A 20194-nucleotide genomic window follows, 5' to 3' on the forward strand; every position below is an offset into this window, starting at 1 on the left:
GCATGATACAGATGCTGGGAACCACACCTGGGTCCTCTGCAAGAACCATGAGCACTCTCAACCGCTGGGCTATCATCGCTCCAGTCCCATCATTTATTTTTATATTGCATATCTATATTCCAAAATAAGAAAGCTTAATTTAGTACATTTTAAAACTCACTGTTTTTAAACACCAATTAGTTGACTATTGTATGGTATCTCCTTTATCCAGTAATGAACTCCTCTAAGTTCTCTAATTAAAGATTATTTTTATGACAAAAGAGGGTATCAGAACCCACTACAGATGGTTGTGAGCTAACATGTAGTTGCTGCAAATCAAACGCAGGACTTCTAGAAGAGCAGCCAGTGCTCTTAACCGCTGAGTCATGTCTCCAGTCCACTTCTGTCATAAAGGCATACACGCAGATAGAGCATGCATACACATAAAATAAAATAGATTAAAATCTTTAAAAAGTAAAGATTTTTATTTTTAACTCTGTGTATGTGTGTGGTCTGTGTGTAGGTATGCGTATACGAGGGCCAGTGCCCACAAAGGACAGAGGTGTCTGATCCCCTGGAGCTGGAGTTATAGGCAGCTGTGAGCCTGAAAAAGCAAAACAACTCTCTGTCTGTCTCTCTCCCTCCTTTTCCCTCCCCCAGGGTCTCTATGTATAGCTCCAGCTGTCCAGGAACTCTATGCAGATCAGGCTGGCCTCAAAACTCACAGAGATCCCCCTACCTCTACCTCCTGGAATGAAAGGTGTGTGCTTCTACACCAGGCTACCAATACCTGTTCTTAATACTGAACCATCTCTCTAGACCTAGATAACTTTTTTAAAAAATATTTATTTATTTATTTATTATGTATACAATATTCTGTGTGTATGTCTGCAGACCAGAAGAGGGCACCAGACCTCATTACAGATGGTTGTGAGCCACCATGTGGTTGCCGGGAATTGAACTCAGGAACTTTGGAAGAGCAGGCAATGCTCTTAACCACTGAGCCATCTCTCCAGCCCCCAAGACCTAGATAACTTTTAACTGCTAAGGAATCAAGTTTTTAGATGGAACTCATTCTCTAAGCACATTTATCATTTCACTAACTTCTTGGATAGGAATACAATACTTCTGTTGTCTACGACTGACCACCGTTAAAATGGGGAGACAATGCAGTACAAGGGTTAAGGAAAGAGGCTTTGGAGTACAAAGGAACTAGGTAGGCTTAAATTCTTACACTGGACATGTAATAGATATGTAATTTTGGCAAGTGATTTCATTGTTTTTGGGAGGGTGTGATGGTTTGAATCAGAATGTTTCCCATAGGCTCATATGTTTGAATGCTTAGTCACCAGGGAGTGGAACTGATTTGGCCTTGTTGGAATAAGTGTGCCACTGGGGTGGGCACTGAGGTTTCAAAAATTCACGTCAGGCCCAGGCTTCCTCTTTCTGCTTGAAGATCAGAAAGTAACTCTCAGATACTTATCCAACACCACACCTACCTTCCTCTCTGCCTGCCTGCTTGTGTGCCTGCCTGCCACTGTGTTCCCTGCCATGAGGACAAGTAAGGGACTAAGCCTCTGAAACTACAAGCAACCCCCGAATTAAATGCCTTCTTTTATAAGAGTTGTCTTGGTCATGGTGCCTCTGCACAGCAATGGAAGGGTGACTAAGACAGAGGAGTACAAGTGATGTTTTGTAATGTCTCGGTTAAAATCTCTTACAATCTTAGTTTCTATACCTGTAAAATGCACGTAATTTCATAGTCTTGTGAGGATTAATAAACCAATCTATGCAAAAGGTTTATCACAGTATTATCATTTAGTAGGAGCTCAATAAATATTCATGACTACTTCTATTACAACTACTTAGAATACAGCAATGTGGTGGCAGTGCTATTAGAGATGGTAGTAAGAATACCAACTGTTAGCTGCCATTGCTGTGGTAGTTTGAATGTAATTGGGCCCCCATAATCTCATAGGGAGTGGCACTATTAGAAGGTGAGGCTTTGTTAGAGTGGATATGACCTTGTTAGAGGAAGTGTGTCACTGTGGGGATGGGCTTTGAGGTTTCCTGTTTCCTATGCTCAGGATACCACCCAGTGCCTCAGTCGGCTTCCTGTGGCCTGCAAGATGTAGGAGTCTCGGCTACTCCTCCAGCACCACATCTGACTGCTCCCCATCATGATGATAATGGACAGAACCTCTGAAACTGTAAGCAAGCCACCCCAATTAAACGTTTTCCTTATAAGAGCTGCCATGCTCATGGTATCTCTTCACAGCAATAAAAACCCTACCCAAAGCAGATACCTCTTGATGAGACAGACAAGAAGTAAAAAGAAGAGGAAATGAGAAGTGCAAAGGGTCTCCAGCTGGGAAGGAACGCTGCCGACGGGAGGCAAGTGGTAGCGGCTGGCTCAAGGCGAGAAGAAAAGATGGGGAGAAGTAGAAATATGAAAGTGCAAGAGAAATAAATACAGGGGCAATTTTGCTCAGTGCTGGTGATGGAGTCTTGGATTGTACCCTCGATATATAGTCCAAAGAATGAAAGAATGAGCCAACTACCTCCATAAACTGCCTGTGAAACTTGCCTATCCATTTCAAAACCTGCAGTACACTGGGCTACATTTCTCATTTCTAGGGGAGGTTATTTACTTCACTAAGTCCACCACAGAATTCTTTCTGTCTCTTAGTCAATATATCACCTTTGTACCTGAGTTGATCTTTAAAAGAAAGCCCACTGCTGAGAAACTTAAGAAGTCAGTGGGTCTTACGATAATACCTATTTTTCCTGCTGACACAATTGTGAGCCCCTTAGTCTCAATATTGCTGACAGAGCACATGCCAGTTCAACCCATAACAATTACTTCAGATTCAGAAGAGATAACAGAGGCAAATGAATTTTTAAAAAGTTCAAAATGGTATAGGGCAGGTTACCGAAGATGCTCCCCATAAAGTATGAAGACTCAATGCTGCGAATAGAATCCATTTCTCGCCAAAGCATCAAGAGAGATTACTTACTTATGCCTCTTGGTAGTTGATAATAAAGGAAAGGAAATTTGTCCTCCTCTTGCCTTGAACTGTTCAACCAGGATTTCACTGTTGATTTTTCTAATGCCCCTATGCTTTGGCATTGACCACGGTCATTGCAATTTTGGTATCCACTCCATCAAAATGATTTTTCGCAGCTATAACCCATTGTACCACATCATCACATTTTTTTCTTTGCACAGAGCAGCAATTGTTACTTGAATGGAATAATGGTTATTTATGTCTTTCCAAATCTTTCCTTAGCTCCAGTCCAATCTGTTTCTACTCAACTGACCAGAGAGCTCTGATGTACTATGGCTAGAATGATCAAGTCCATGAACCTGGATAGAGGTGGGGAATGACATCTTTATTTCATTAACTTCTAACAAAAATACAGCATTTAAAAAATTATGAATGTGGGCAACACATTTTGGTAATACTAGCAGTATATGTGACTTGGGGCCCAAAGAAGTCACAGCCATTTTCATATCACACTGATTTAGCGCCAATATCTTGAAATATATTTTTGTTCATCACTACGCAAAATTACCTTCTAATAAGAATGACCACTAGGCTGTATTTAAAAAGCACACACTGCTCAATCACATGAAGACATTTTATAACTGTTTCATTTTAATTGATTTCCTTTATAATGCTGTATTTTTTATTTTATGCGTTTTAAACATTTTGAGGAAAGGTCTATAAACTTTCACTACACTGGCACATATGCTTCACTCAAGGTGCTAAAAAGCCAAAAACGCCTGGCTGTAGATGGTCCTGGTAAATCTGTTATTATTCTTGTTACATTTTTGTGTTAGTTAGAACCCCCTTTCCACTATGCATTAGCATAATGAAGTGTTGTTCTAAATGTTCCTAGAGTGCTTCCCATCCAAGAGCACTGACAGCTCAGAAAAGGCAAAGAACACATTGCAGAAGTCCTGTTGACCTGCAAAGACTTGGTTAGACAAAAGGAAAAATCTCAATGCACATTCTTGCATTTTGCTATAAATCCCTCTAGCCATTGTTTTTCTGCCCTGCCTGCCATCTGGCTCCTCCCTCTCTGAGACAGATCCAGAAGTGCACCTTATCCATCACTTGAGGATGAGGAAAGGGTGCATGAGCAAAGTCTGTTTTTCCTGATGCTGAAACCACTTTCCCCCCTTTCCTAGACACAGGGTAATTTGCTTTCCTCATGAAACTGTTCTTTCACAGTCCTGCTTCCTAGAGAAAGGAGGAAGGGTCTGAAATTCACACTAAAACTCGAGAATGTTACAGCGCCATCTTTTTGGGGGTGGGACAAAGAAGGGAGACCCTTTCCCTTCAGACTCAGGAAAGCTAGCAAAGGTACCCTTTCTACCCTTGACCCTTGTTCCTGCCCTACTGGACAACTGTCCTTATGTATTTAATGGGTCTATGTGACAAATATTCTTTCTGCCCAACGCCTACCAGGAACTTAGGAAACTTCAGTCCAGAGTCCAGCTCGAGTGACATTCTGGTCATGACCTCGTCTCCTATTTTCACACAAAGTTATTGTGCCTCTGCTCTGAGATGGCACTCAGTACTCTGACCACAGCCTCAATATCTGTGCCCGGCTTTCCTGATAAACTATGGTGCTAAACTTGTTCTGGCATGTCACCAGATGTTCACACCTATCAACAAATCTACTTTTTCCTCCAGTCTCTCCTGATTTCACGACCCTCATTATCTAGCTGAGAGCCCATGTTGATCTTTGCAAGCATTTATTTCACAATAGTGGATGTGGGAGTCCGCAGTGACTGTATTTCCATCTTGACTCAAGGTTGGAGGGTTCTAGCTTGCCAAGGTCAAATAACAGGAAGTTTGGCCGAAGGTGTGGTCACTAGGCATTTTGTTTCTCAAGGCCAGATAACTGTTTTACTAAGGGCACAGTAACTAGATGTTTTGAAAATTAAGGGAGTAATTACAATTGTTCGTTCCTTATTTCTTGGTAATGAAGTCTTCTGCCTGCCCTTTTTGCTTTGGGTATAAAAAGATGAGGAAAAATAAATTCCTGGCTGCTGCAGTGACTCTTATCTTCTGTGTCCTGTCTAATCTTTTCTCAATCTTCACTCCCTTTCGGGCACGTTCAATGGGTTGGCTGGTTCCAACAACTGGAAGCATTCTTACCCATATTTTGTTCTTCTTCTTCTTCTTAAGACAGGGTTTCTCTGTAGCTTTGGAGCCTGTCCTGGAACTAGCTCTTGTAGCCCAGGCTGGCCTTGAACTCACAGAGATCCATCTGCCTCTGCCTCCTGAGTGCTAGGATTAAAGTCATGTGCCACCACCACCCGGCTATTTTGTTCTTCTTTAAAAAAAAAAAATCTTTTTACACTGCTGAGAATTTTATCTTTTCCTTCCCTCGATCAAGGGCACTGTTCCTTTCTTTTTTACAAATCTTTGTCTGGAATACCTTACAAACGAGTTGTGAAAGTTTTTCACTACCCTTCACCCAGTTTTCTTAAGTGAGCACTTTCCAAATACAAGCATTAAAACTTATTAAAATGTGGTCTTTAATCCCAGCACTACAGAGGCAGAGGCAGGTGGATATCTGTGAGTTCAAGGCCAGCCTGGAATACTTAGCAGGCTCCAGGACACCGAAGGATGTTACAGAGAAACAAACTCTGTCTCAGAAAAAAAGCCTTAACAAAATGCAAATGTATTAAAACTTAAAGGATATATGGTGGTATTAAGGTGCGGGGTCCCTTAGAGGAAATGAGGCCAAAAGGCTCCCCTCTTGTAAATGGAATCAAATCTATTTGTATTGGTTACTTTTCTCATCATTGTTACCAAATACCTGTCATGAAGCAATAGAAAATATTTATTTTGTTTGGCTCACTGTCTGAAGATTTCATCCATGAGAGAAGAAAAGATGTACTAGGGGGAGTGGCTTGAGGGTATAGTGACAGAAACATGGAACTTTACTTACATTTTGATGGATCAGGAAGCAGGCAAGGCTATGTGTTTCCAGGCCACCCCTAGAGATCTACTTCTTCCAACTAGTCTCCAACTCCTAACGGATCTACAACTTCTCAAAACAGCATCACCAGGTGAAGACCAAGTGTTCAAACACATAAGCCTGTGGGGCATTTTATATCTAAGACATACTACCCTTACAAAAGTGGCTTTAAAAATATTCCACTCACTTCCCTTCTGAGTCAGTCAGTCATGGGAGGTCACAGCCTTTCTTAGCAAGGAAGGTCACAGGCAATCTAATCTCTTGATGCTTTGGGACTGATCAGACTTCAGAACTATAAAAGGATAAATGTCTGATCTTTCTAAATTGCCCCACTCTCTGGTACTCTATTATAGCGTTATAAGCAGACTAAGGTGCCATATATATAGTAAGACACAACCATTCTACTTTAGTCATAGGCACAAGCACACACATGCAAAGGATACAGTGAAGTCAGCAAACGTAAAAAATTAAAGTCAATTAAATATTAATGAATGAATGGCTAAATTTTGTGGCATATTGATTCAATACAAGATTTCATAGGCATCATGGCAAACCAGGACCCTATATATCAAAACTGATACAATTTAAAAATACTGAGGAAAAATATAATTTGCAAAACTGTAAATTCAGCATGACAACATTTATGTGTACCTTAAAGCACAGACATGCAACATGTTTAAAGACATGGACTGGAAGTATACATATCAGATCTGGAGTTACTATGCGGGCAGGGTGGAAGTGTGGGGTTTCTTTTATACTGTTTATTTCTTAGAGAATAAATCTTAGCGAAATTGGGTTTTGTGTCAGTTACATTAGTTTCTACTCTTTTGCTAAGAATACTTGATAAAAATTTTAATGTTAAAACTTATTCTCCAAAATTGTATTTAGTTTTATTTATGCATAGATGTGCAAGCCTGCATGAGTTTATCTGCACCATGTGCTTATAGGACCCCATATCAGCCAGAAGAGGGAGTCAGATTCCTTGAAGTTACTGGTACCTGGACCCTGGGAACAGAACCCTGGTCCTCTGCAAGAGCAGTAAGTGCTTTTAACTGCTGAGTCATCTCTGCAGCCTCTGTTGGAACTTCTTAATGTGCATATAAAAGGCTAGAAATAGGTTTTGGGTAACACATTCAATATAACATGTAAGGACCATTTCTTGAATTTTTAAAAGTTACAAATAAACTAAATTAACTGGTTTATTTTTGGAAACATTTTCCAATAACTGATTTCCCTGCCTCTATCTGGTTCCTTTCTCCAGAAGGTCAGGGAGCACTTTCCCTGAGGCTGCCTTATCTTATTGCGGTTAGTTCCTCTAGAGAGGGTGAGAGCTTCAACCACCCCCACCCCAAGACTTTATCAAATGACATTAACTGCAGGATAAGACTAGTGTGACTTGGAGCTCAGATATATTTTACCCCAGACCACTGAATATCCTTGGGTCCATTCATCTCCCCTAAAAATCTTTCTCAGTGACCTCACTCTTCCTTTATCTGCAGTTTTGTTTTCCACACTCTCGCTATCTGTGGTCTAAATGGAGAAATTGCAGAAATAAATATGTACAGTTTTAAGTTGCAAACCATATTGAGAACATAATGAAGTCTCCCATTATCTTAACTCTGTCCCACTGGCCCACTGATAACTGTGTGGAGGACCAGGCTATGAAATGGACTATTGACAGTAGGCAGTTGTTTTGTACAGTTCAGAGAATGATCTATGAGGAGTTGTACTTTTAATTTTGAATGAGTGAGTTATTAAGTAGATTGTAAGCAAAAGGTAAAAGAGTAAATACTGAGTCACAGATAAAGAGTTAGAGGCCAAAACAATATCAAACAGGACATCCACAATATCCAACAGAGACACTGAGAAAGCAAACAAAAGGTAATGTCATCCAAATAGGTCGCTTACAAGTACCTACCAGAAAGAACCTTAAAACAGTCAGCTGGAATTCCAGATTGAGAAAATATAGCACAAATAATAAAACCCAGACACAGATATTGGGGTTCAACCTATAGATCAGAGAGCTAAGCAGACAAACTATTAGCCATGCAGGCCAGGGAGTTGTGGAACACCCCGTTAATCCCAGGACTCAAGAGAGAGGCAGCTGGGTGATGGTGGTGTATACCTTTAATCCCAGCACTAGGGAGGCAGAGGCGGGAGTATCTCTGTGAGTTCGAGGCCAGCCTGGTTGAGTTCCAGGATAGGCTCCAAAGCTGCAGAGAAACCCTGTCTTGAAAATCCAAGAGAGAGAAAGAGAGAGAGAGAGAGAGAGAGAGAGAGAGAGAGAGAGAGAGAGAGACCTCTGTGCTGTCTAAAAGAGAAATAGAGCTCACACAAAGGTGATCCCAACACTTGGGATAAGACACCTTTAATCTCAGTACTAGGGAGGTGGAGACAGGAGCGATATGGCTGCGCAGAGAGAGGGATATAAGGGGAAGTGACAGGAGCTCAGTGGAGTATGGAGTGTGGAGTCTGAGGTTTGGCAGTCCAAGGACTGACCCTTAGGTCTGAGCAGTGGTAGAGGTAAAAGGTCTCTTTAATGGTTGACTGTTTTGCTTTTCTAATCTTCAGCTTCAACCCCAATATCTGTCTCTGGGTTTTTATTATTTGTGCTACAAGAGAGTCTTGGACAAAGCAGAATACAGGCTGGGTAAGGTTTCTAAGTAATAGAACAAATAGCAACAACAGGCAGATAACATCAAATCAAATGTTTACAAACAACCGGCAGAAATCACCCCACAAAAGTGTCAGCTGGTGTCCTCTGTGGGAGGCCACAGAAGTGGATCCCCTAGGTTAGATAATTCAGACGATTCTTGCCCCTTCAAGATTCTATGACAGGAGGTTTGACCTAAGGTGTGGCTACTAATAGGATGTTTTGACCTAGGCTGTAGTTATTTGATGTTTTGGTATTAAGAAGGTAACTACTTTGTTCTTTGTACTTGATAAAGAAGCCTTTTGTCTTCCCCCTCCTTCCATATAAAGCCCATGAGAAATAAACACAAAGCAAATCTCAGTATTTACTGGCTGTCCTCCCGACTCATCATTTGTCTCTTGTCGCCCTGAGGTAGGTGGCACTTCAGACGTGGGGCTTGGATAAGGAAGGTAATGTGACAGACACGGCAGAGGAATAGAACACTGCAAGGGTAGAAGTGAAAAGTGAGCACTCGGATAAATAGTAAACATGGAAGTATGGGGAGTTTATCTCAAGAGTAAAAAAATTGTAAATAAAATTTGTAGATAGGAAATAGTAGTCAGCTGTCTGTTAATTTCCTTGGGTATATTTTGAAAACCAGGAGAACCAGGTGCAGCAGCAACAAGTGCAGACAAAGGTTAGAGTTTGTAAATAGTTCAAACTTCCTGCTCCCTTCCCCAAACTGGCGGTGCAGCTGCCACCATTTTCAAACTGCAACACAGAACCAGCAAATACATTATATTAATTATGATCAACCTTGGCAAGCATATACTTTGCCCAAGACTTACTCCTATGGCAGCATCATGGCAAAGTGGTCCTTTTTTATGGTTACATCTTTCTGTTTCACCAGCTAAGACATTAAACCCTTATTTTGAAGCGATAGCTTGTTTGGTACAGAAAAGCCAGAATCTAGGCGATAACTTTGGTAGAGAACCTAATGTGATCAATGTTCCTTATCCTAAGCAACAGGTTGGTTGTTATTTCAAAATAATGATTCTTGGGCAATTGCGTTTGTTCAATTTTTAGATCAAAATGATAAATACTTTCCAGCTGATCAATTACTGCAATTTGCACAAACACATTCCTTTATTTTTCTTAAAACTGTAATGGAAGATTCCTTAAAGGATGCTTGCTATGTTAATTTTTACAGATGGTTCTTCTAATGGAAAAATAGCATATGTTGTTGGTAAAGTATATGTAGAACAAAGAGATCTGGTCTCAGCTCAAATAGTTGAGCTATGAGCTGTTGCTATGGTATTTCAGCTTTTTGCAGATAAAGCATTTAATTTACAAACTAACAGTCATTACATTTTTGGAGTTCTTCAGGTCATTGAGACTGTCCCCTGCATTGGAACTAGTAATAGCCAGGATAGAAGACTATTCCAAAAAATTCAAAATGCCATTCATCAAAGAAAATTGCCATGCTTTGTGGGTCATATTAGGGCACATTCCTCGTCCATTGCCTGAACAGAATGTTTTAGCTGAAAAATTTACTCAATTGATTGCTTTATCTCAACTTGAGCTTGCTCGGTGATCATATGTTTACATCATCAAAACGGTAAAAGGTTAAGAAAACAATTTGGTTTAACAAGAGAAATTGCTTGTCAGATTGTTAAGCAATGTGATGGATGCCCATAATATTTACCTGTGCCTCGTTTTGGAGTAAATACTTGAGGTCTGCTTCCTAGTCATTTATGGCAAATGGATGTTTTTCATATTGCAGAATTTGGCAAACTAAGATATGTGCATGTAGCAATAGATACATATTCAGGTTTGTTAATGTCCCCTGCACAAACTGAAGAAGCCACTAAGCATGTGATAATTCATTGCTTAAAATGTTTTTCATGTATGGGAATTCCTAAAATTATAAAAGTAGATAATGGATCTGGACATATTAGTAACGCATTTCAACAATTTTGTTCCCAGTGTAATAGTGAATATAAAATAGGCATTCCTTATAACCCTCAAGGACAACAAATTGTGGAGCCTGCCCATGGCTCCTTGAAAACACAACCTCAAAAGATAAAAAGGGGGAGTTAGACCCTCAGCCACCACATAATACCTTAAATCATGCCCTTTTCACTCTAAATTTCTTGAATGTGGATGCCTGTGAGCAATCTGTTGCAGACAGATTCTGGCATGGTGGCACCAGAGCAACCTTTGCTAAAGCAAAATGGAAAGACCCTTGCACCGGATTATGGAAAGGACCCGATCCTGTTTTAATATGGGGTCGAGGGCATGTTTGTGTTTTTTCACAGGAGGAGAATGAAGCTCGGTGGTTGCCTGACTGTCTGGTGCGGTATGTGGAATTATAGTATTGACCTGATAATGTTTGTAATTACTTCAGTTCACTATGGAGATGTTACTGGTTAGAAAATGGTTAGAACTTATCTGAGAAAAATTTGACATAATGCTAATGAGTCCTTAGATGTGATACATTTAATAAGACAAATTTGGATTGTGATGCAGCTAAAACTGCTAAAGATATCCTAGACCAACTTAAAAAGACCATCCCATTTTGGTCATCCTTTATTAGGAGGTATTGTGGCCATAGGAGCGCATTTATTGCAAAGCATTATCTGCTTGCCTAAGATTATCTAGTTACTTGTGAACTCCCTCAATGGAAAGTTGGTTCAGAGGTGCATGGCATCTAGAACAGAATCTAATCGATGATGGGTAAGATCTTTTTCCCTCCAGGCAACTTAAGACAGGAAGTCCATGACAGAATGTATGTACTGATGATGGATAATCTGGAAGGCAGAAGAAGATGACCTAAAACAGACATACTCATCTGTCCTGTAATAGAAACATAGGCTTTAATAAGTAAATTTTCAAAAGGGAAATATGTGGGAGTTCACAGAAGTGGATCTTTTTTCTCCTTGAGTAAAGGTCAAAGAGTTCAGACCTATTCTTGCTCCTTCAAGGTTATATGACAGGATGTTTTGACTTAGGGTGTGGTTACTTGATGTTTTGGATTTTAAGAAGGTAACTACTTTGCTCTTTGTATCTTGGTAAAGAAGACTTTTGCCTTCCCCCTCCTTTCTGGATTGAGGTACATAAAGCCTATGTGGAGAAATCAACGTGAGGCAAATCTCCGTAGTTCCTGGATGCCCTCCCGACTCTATCCGTCCTCTCTTGCCTATCTCTTTATTAATCCTCACGCATCCCTCTAGGCATGGACAGATAAGCTGGGAGGGACCCGACTGATGTGGGTTGCGACAGATCTCCATATGATCTCCTCTCCATGGGTGAACTTCTGCACCACTGCACTTCTGCCTATTCCCACTGTACGCATTTTTATATTATATCATGAACAACAGTAACCCGGGTTGGAAATGGTTTTTCATCTGTTAACAGAGGCAGACTGTGTTTACTTTTGGGTCTGTTCTTCCCTCTCCTTGTTACAGAGGTGGGGGAAACAACATTGCTTCCAGAGCCAGCCTCTCAGTGAGCACAAATAGCATATAACAGTTTATCAGTAAAATATGCATCACAACAGTGCCTATATTCAAATAACTTACTTTGTTTAATAACGGCCCTAACATTTGAGAGAAGTCAGTAGGACAGTCTGGGTGTGTCAAATAAACTGCATTTCCTTTAAATGAAAGGTTACAGTTCTTACTTTAATGAGGAAAGAAAAACAAAACCAAACAAATGTTGAGGTGCTAGGATCTACAATAAAAACAAACGATCCATGAAACTGTGAAGAAGTAATAAGAAATTCATCCTTCTCTTACTGTGGTACCTCAAACTACAAAAGTAATGGCCACAGAGTAATAAGTGTGGAAGGTACTTAAGATAGGAAAGGCGTTATATACATCATTAACACCCACAGCTTCGAGTGTCTGGTGAGCATTTTGGAAAATATACTTTGCACTTGAGGGGGGCTATTGTAGTCCTCCAAAATTTCAGGCATCTCCCACTTCCTTCTCTGGGAAGAGGGATGAGTAAGGAAACCCAAATAAGCCTTCTAGCTTTACTTCCTTTTAGATGACTGTGAAAACGTCACTAATTTTGGAGGTCACACACCAGAGTAATATATTATCAGTTTCCCACCACTTCACCATAAAGGACACCTACGACTGAGGCTACTCAATGGGCTAAAATGATCTCTTGTTTTGTTTTTTTTTAAAGTTTCTTTTTGTTCTTCTTTGTCCTAACAGCAAAGTTAACTACTCCTGAGAAAAGGAATAGTTAATTTATAAGGACATGAACTTAGTAACTAGTAACTCACTCCTGGTTTATAGAAGGTAGAACATTTGAAAACTTCAGATAACATCAAAATATGGGTCATCTGGGAAAAACCACAGAGACAGCTGACCTGAGCTAGTGGTAGCTCACGGACTCTGGACTGACATCTGGGGAACCTGTATGAGACCGACCTAGGCCCTCTGTATGTGGGTGATGGTTATGAGCTTGATCTGTTTGGGGGGCGACTGGCAGTGGGACCAGGACTTATCCTGGGGGCATGAACTGGTTTGCTGGAGTCCATTACCTATAGTGAGATACCTTGCCCAGCGGGATTCAGTGGGAAGGGGTTTGGTCCTGTCTCAACTTGGTATCCCAGACTTTGATGATTCCCCAAGGGAGACATTATCCCCTCTGAGGAGTGGATAGGGAGTAGGATGGGGGGAGGTGGGGAGGCAGAAGAAGCGGAGGGAGGGGGAACTGGGGTTGGAATGTAAAATGAAAAAAAAATTAAATTAAATAAAAAACGTGGATCATCTAACACAAAGCATGTAATTTGCTGCTCTATTTTTTAAAACTAAAAGCAGACATATTGGAAATATTTGGTTTAGAAGTATCCAACCTATGGCCCAAGAGCCACATGCGGTCCAAGATGGCCATGAGTGCAGCCCAATACGAAAATCAAATACTTAAAACATTGTGAGATTTTTCTTATATAAATTTAAGGTTTATTTTTAAATTGTGTGTATATGTGTGTGTCTGTGTGTAGGTGTGTGTATGTAAGGGGCCCAAAGAAGCAGAGGCATCAGATTCCCTGGAAATAGAGTTATAGATGGCTATAAGTCAACAACATGGGTGCTAAAGATTGAACCCAGGTCCTCTGTAAGTACTTCCAACCACTGAGCATCTTCCAGTTCCACTATATGTTCTGCAATATGTTTTTGAAACTTCATAGGATAATTCTTGAATAAGAACTTTGTAGATGACAACAATGTCATACCATAATGTCATGCAAAATCAATGTATGCTTTTACAACTGCAGGTCACAGGTTGGACACCCCTGGATTTAATGTATGGCCTAAGACATTCTTTTGTAGTTGAGAGGAGCCATAATTTTGGCTACTAAAGAATTACTTATTTAGCAAACAAAGGTTCTTGTTCTAATAAGGATGTTCTGGCATAAAAGAAGGAGACATGTTGAGAGATTGAGACAGTATTGAGCCTGGATATACCTGAGCACAGTCTTTCTGCCCACTGTGGTCTCCGCTCCTCTTTTCTAATGAATCTTTTCACATACCTTGGTTTCCCTAAGATGGGACTCGGACAGCAGGGTGTCTTCTCAAAGTACCAGCCCTTGAAATCTGAGTTACCTGGATTCTCTGTCTCTCAACTCCCTCTTATCTGTAATAAACTTGTACACCTCTTCTGTTCATCTCTTTATTGTCTGTTTCAGAAGACTCGATTACCAAACATTCAGAGGCTGAAAAGGAAAGTTCCCTTTGCTCCTCCACCACTCTAGTGCACATTCATATCACCTGGGGAGCTTAAAGGTAAAAGAGTTATCTCATATAGCTGTCCTGGAAAACAACTTAGCAATTCTTAGAAGTGGGCACATACCATAAGAGGCAGTAGTTGCACCTTTGAACACATATGGAGTGCAAGTCTGGGAATCAATCCTTCTCCCTAGGATAAGGTGTGTGTGTGTGTGTGTGTGTGTGTGTGTGTGTGTGTGTGACTACAGTAGTCCTAATTTAGATAAAAAGGAGGAAGTAAACATGTCTTCCATAGAAAATACAGATAATGGCCAGAGAGATGGCTCAGTTGCTAAGGGCACACAATACCAACAAGCCTGATGACCTGAGTTTGATCCCTGGGACCCATAGCACAGGAGTAAACTGACTTCTGAAAATACAAAACGTTTCTGTAGGATATTTGAATGGAGTTTTAGGAAGAAAATTATCACTTATTAGAAAGATTTTAGGCTGGCAAGAGGCTCAGTGGGTAAAGAACTTGATGAACAAGTCCAGCAACCTGAGTTCAATTCCCAGAACCCACAAAAAGAAGAAAGAAGAGATTTCTATATGCATGTCCACACAAAATTCACACACTCATACAATAATTAAATTTAAAAATAAAAACTTTATTAGTTTTTTAAATTTTGAGACAAGATCTCACTAACTAGCTGAAACTTACTGTGTAGACTAGACTGGTCTTGTACTTGCAGCAATCCTCCTGCCTCTGTCTCTCAAGTACTGGAATTATAGATATGTACCACCATGCCTGGCCATGTTTGCATAAAGAAATGTCAGTGGTCATCTTTACATTTTCTTCATGACCATAAACCTCCATAGAAGAGGAGATTAATGCCAGTCATATTCCCAAGAGGTTCTTCTTGGGCAAGGGAATATTCTAGAAAGCTGAATTTCAGAAGTCTTCATCTTAAAATAAAAGAATAGGCCAGGCTGGTGATACATGCATTTAATACCAGCACTGAAAGGCAGGGTAGGCGGAGTTCTGTGAGTTCATGGCAGAGTGGCCTACATGGCAAGTCCCAGGGCAGCCAGGGCTCTACAGTGAGACCCTACGTCAAAGAGGAGGAAAAATAATTCTACCCACGCTAGGGGTTCAGATAAGTTCTAACCACAGTAAGGGTGTACCACCTGTGACTGTCTTAGTTAGGGTTTCTATTGCTGTGAAGAGACACCATGATCACAGCAACTCCTATAAAGAAAAACATTTAATTGGGGCTGGCTTACAGTTTTAGGGGTTTAGTCCATTGTCATCATGGTGGGAAACATCGTAGCATTCAGGTAGACATGTTGCTGGAGAAAGAGCTGATAGTTCTGCATCTTGATGTGCAGGCAGCAGGAAGAGAACTGGCTGAGACCTCAAAGCCCACCCCCACAATGACACACTTCCTCCAGCAGGGTCACACCTACTCTAACAAAGCCACACCTACTCTAACAAAGTCACACCTCCTAATAGTGTGACTCCCAGTGGGTTAAGCACTTGAACACATGAGTCTATGGGGGCTACTCCTATTCAAACCACCACACTAACCCTTCATGACTAAGGTCATATGAACTGTTTACACTTCTGGATGCTGTGAATATTTGTGTCCAAGTTTGGAACTCACATTTTTTGCATATTGTAAAATGATATTTTTCTTACATGTTCAGCAGCATTGTCATATAGCACCAAGATCAATCTGTCGTTCCATGTTTTATGCCTTAGTTCCTCCTTCATATGAATAATCTTGTGCTCTAGGGCCATTATTGAGTAAAATATGAGTTTATCCAAACACAGGCGCTACGGTGCAAAAGTCAGATCTACTGGAGTGGTAGCATATACTTTATGTATGCAGGCAGCTGGACAAAGGAGTAACTCATGTTCTGGATTGGACAGATTATTATGTTATTCAGAAAATCATGCAACTAAAACTGAGTTCTTTACTTCTGGAATATCCACTTAATATTTTCAGACCATAGTTAACTGCAGGTAGCGAACATTATGAAAACCAAAACCATGAAATCCTGGTAGGGAAAGCTTATTTAAGCCTTTAAATTTATACTTGCTATTCATACAAAATAAGCTTCTCACTACTATTAATATGTATTTTTAATTTTGATTTTCAGGGCTAGCCACTGAATCTAAAGAGTAGAAGAAAAATATTTTACTCATCTCTTCCAGCAGAAGACTATACAGTACCAAACTGATTCTGTTACTAAATTATTCCATTCCTCTAACATTGTTGAAATAAAATTATACAGCTAGAAAAGAGATTAGCTATTGGTATGAATTAAGGACCGGGGGGGGGGAGTAAAAGTAAGGGTACTATGAGATTATAAGAGGGAAATGAAGATCTTTATGTTGCTGGAATTATCTTTAGCTAGACTGTAGTACTACAAATACAAATAAAGATGTGATGAAATGCTACAGAACTACACATATATATATATAAGCAAACATCTGAAACAAATTGGTGGCTCACATTAATGTCAATTTCATGAATGTAATATTGTACTATAGATAGTAATATGGGACAAACTGGATACAGAGTATGTGGGGGCTCCATATTTTTTAAATTAAAATTTGTATGTATTGCGTGTGCGTGTGGATACCCGCTGAGGCCAGAAGAGAGCATAGTATCCCTTGCAGTTGGAGTTGCAGACTGTTGTAAACTTCCCGATGTTGACCACTGAGAAATAAGCTCAGAAGAGCAGTGCATGCTCTTAACCACTGAGGCATCTCTCTAGATCCATATCTATTTCTTCTTCTCCTTTCCTTCCTCTTCTTCATCAATATCTCTCTATGTTGGCTGTCTTGGAACTTGTTATCTAGCCCAGGTTGACCTCAAACTCAGAGATCTGCCTGCTTCTGCCTGTCAAGTGCTGGAATTAAAGGCATGTGAAACCATGCCTGGCTATATTTTCTCTTAAAACTGTAGGGAGAGCTCTATTTGTCTGAAGAGAAAGTTGAGAAACTGTCATGCCTTCAAAAGTAATTAAACAAATTATGGCTTTAAAAATTTCAGGAATTGGTGTGGCTTATGAGGACTCAACAATTCAGAAGAACTCAGTGGCAAAAATTTAAGACTGTATCTATGTCAAATAATTTGTGCCTGTTATGTGAATGTGTACAAAAAGCATTCCAGTATGAAGTAGAAGTAGTGCTATAGTTGAGATGTTAAAGGCTTTATCACCAACATTATGTTATTAAAAGGAACCTTTAAAGAGATGGGGACTGTCAGTCCCCAGCCCCTTCTTCTTCTCTCTTCCTTCTTCTGATATGATATAAATCCATCATGCACTCTTTGCCATTACCACCTGGCATTCCCACAAGACACCTAAAAGAAACAAGTCTGTCTGCTCATAGGCCTCTGAAACTGTGAGCCTAACTAAAACCCCCTTAAAAAATAAGCTGATTATCCCAGCATTTGTTATGGTGACAGCAAACTACTAATACAAAGGGGAGGTCCTTCAGGTCAACACTTATATGTAAAAATGTAACTTTAAGGCCAAATATAATGCAAAATGATGCTCAATGCAGATCTCTTCCAAATGAGAACAATGATTTTCACGGCTTTTATGCTACTTGAGAGATAAGGTTCAACACAGCATATAAATATAGATAAGACATAGAGATGATTCTGTCAGGTCATTAGAATAGCGATGGAAGTCAGGCAGTGGTGGTGCATGCATTAATCCCAACAGTCAGGAGGCAGAGGCATGGTGATCTCTGAGAGTTTGAGTCTAGCCTGGTCTACAGAGCGAGATCCAGGACAGCCAAGGCCACACAGAGAAACCCTGTCTCAAAAATCCAAAAAGAAGAAGAAGAAGAAGAAGAAGAAGAAGAAGAAGAAGAAGAAGAAGAAGAAGAAGAAGAAGAAGAAGAAGAAGAAGAAGAAGAAGAAGAAGAAAAAGAACAGGTATGGATAACCTTACTTGGGCTTTGTGTGGTCAACAGAGGCAGTGATAGTTTCCCTTAAGCTGAAGCACAAACATTAGGGGGGTGGTGGGGAGCAGAGGGTTTTAGTGCTGTTGCTCAGGACATCCCTTGTTTTATTTAACAATGCTGTAAAGTGCAGCAGAAAAATTTAAAAGTTGGCAATTTGAATATGCCAAAGGGAAGCTATCAAGTGCTGTCTTGGTCAGCGCTATTTTGCTGTGAAGAGACGCCATGACCACAGCAACTCATAAAAGAATTGGTTTACAGTTTCTGTTTAGTCTAGTTTTTATCATGGCAGAAAGCATGGTGACAGGAAGGTAGTCACTGCTGGAGAAGGAGCTGAGAGTTCTATATCAGGATGTGTAGGCATCAGGAGAGAGAGCCACTGGTCCAGTTTTGGGCTTCTGAAACCTCAAAGCCCACCTCCAGTGATACACTTCCTCCAGCAAGGCCATATCTCCTGATCCTTTTAAACAGCGCCATGCCTGGTGAACAAGCATTCAAATCTATGAGCCTATGGGAGCCACTCTCATTCAAACAATCACAAGGTCTTTCTGGCAGTGAAATGGTGAGTTTACCCTAGGTATGTACTTAAAAAAAAACTTAGAATATTGAGTGTTTTATACTTCTGTTTCAGACATCCACTGGGGTTTTAGGACATAGCTGTCACAGGGAAGGGGAGCTATTGTACAATAGCTACACTGTTGCATTCTGTACTTCCAATAGCTAAAGGATTTTAAAGTTCTATATAGACCTTTAGCTAAATTTTCATTAAATCAGAGCTATTCAACTGAAGGTCTGATTGAAGTATCTCCTGTCTCGTTTTTGATTTTACCTCTTTCTTTTCTTGCTTGCACATCACCATATTCCAAATTCCAATCTCTCCATTCCACTCACTTTACCCACAAATCCTAGCTTCTGCTTTTGTTGTTCTTCAAAGCTACTAAAATTGAACTTTTCTCTTCCACAGGTCTCTGGCTCTTCATTCTAGCCTCTAGGAGTTCCTAACAATGCCTTAATTTTCTAGAAGAGTCACAGTGACTGGTCCAAAAGATGATGAAACAAGCAAATTTTTGGAGTGCACTGCTAAAATTACTAGACCACTCGCTTCCACCAATCCTAAAGGAAGAATGTTGTAAGGCAGTATTTGAAACCTATAACAAACATTTCTGCTGCAACCCACTTACCTGATGTCTTCACCAATGTATTTGGTAAATGAACTTACTTAAGACTTTCTTTTGTGACATAAGAGATCATTCAATCTCTTTCACAGCGGAACATGTCATTTAAAACAACTTGAATCCATCTTTGAAGGCTATAGTTACTCATATTTGGGTCAGAATAAACTATCATCTTATTTTCTTTGGAGTAAGAATATTGTCTTACCCTAATACCTACAAGGTTATAAGGAAAAAGTCACCATTTCCTGCCCTTATACATTACACAGTTCTATACCAGTGGTTCTTCAATGGATGAGTTTGCCTCCAGGAGAGCACTGGCAATCTCTGGAGATATTTTTAGCAGTCAAAATTCATAATCTTGGTATCTTATGATGCTAGAGGTGACACTAAGTAGTTGACAACACAGAGGACAGTTCCCTACAATAAAGAATGAGCTGGCTATAAATGCCATCAGTGCCAAAGTTGAGAAACCTGGTCTAGCCCTTAGGAAAGAAATTCAGTGTGGGAATAAGACAGCTAGTGTGCAAGAAGCCTCAGAGAAGATTATAGTTTCCAGAGAAGATTTTTATGATTGGTGGTCTTGGCATGAGAGAGAGAGAAAGACACAGAGAGAGAGGGAGAGAAAAGAATGTATTTGTATCTAAAAAAAAAAATCTGTCATTTCTATATTGATGAAGAGAAATGTTTTCTACAAGCCCACGTTTTG

General features: G+C 40.1%; 1 protein-coding gene across 1 annotated transcript in view; it reads right to left on the minus strand.

Moving 5' to 3' along the window:
- The window catches only part of Acadsb (acyl-CoA dehydrogenase short/branched chain), a 47757-nt gene that overhangs the window by 23519 nt on the left and 4044 nt on the right, over window positions 1-20194 (minus strand). The gene's annotated exons all lie outside the window — the stretch shown is intronic.

The sequence above is a fragment of the Myodes glareolus genome, chromosome 7 (genome assembly GCF_982192425.1).
Source record: "Myodes glareolus chromosome 7, mMyoGla1.1, whole genome shotgun sequence".
NCBI lineage: Eukaryota > Metazoa > Chordata > Mammalia > Rodentia > Cricetidae > Myodes > Myodes glareolus.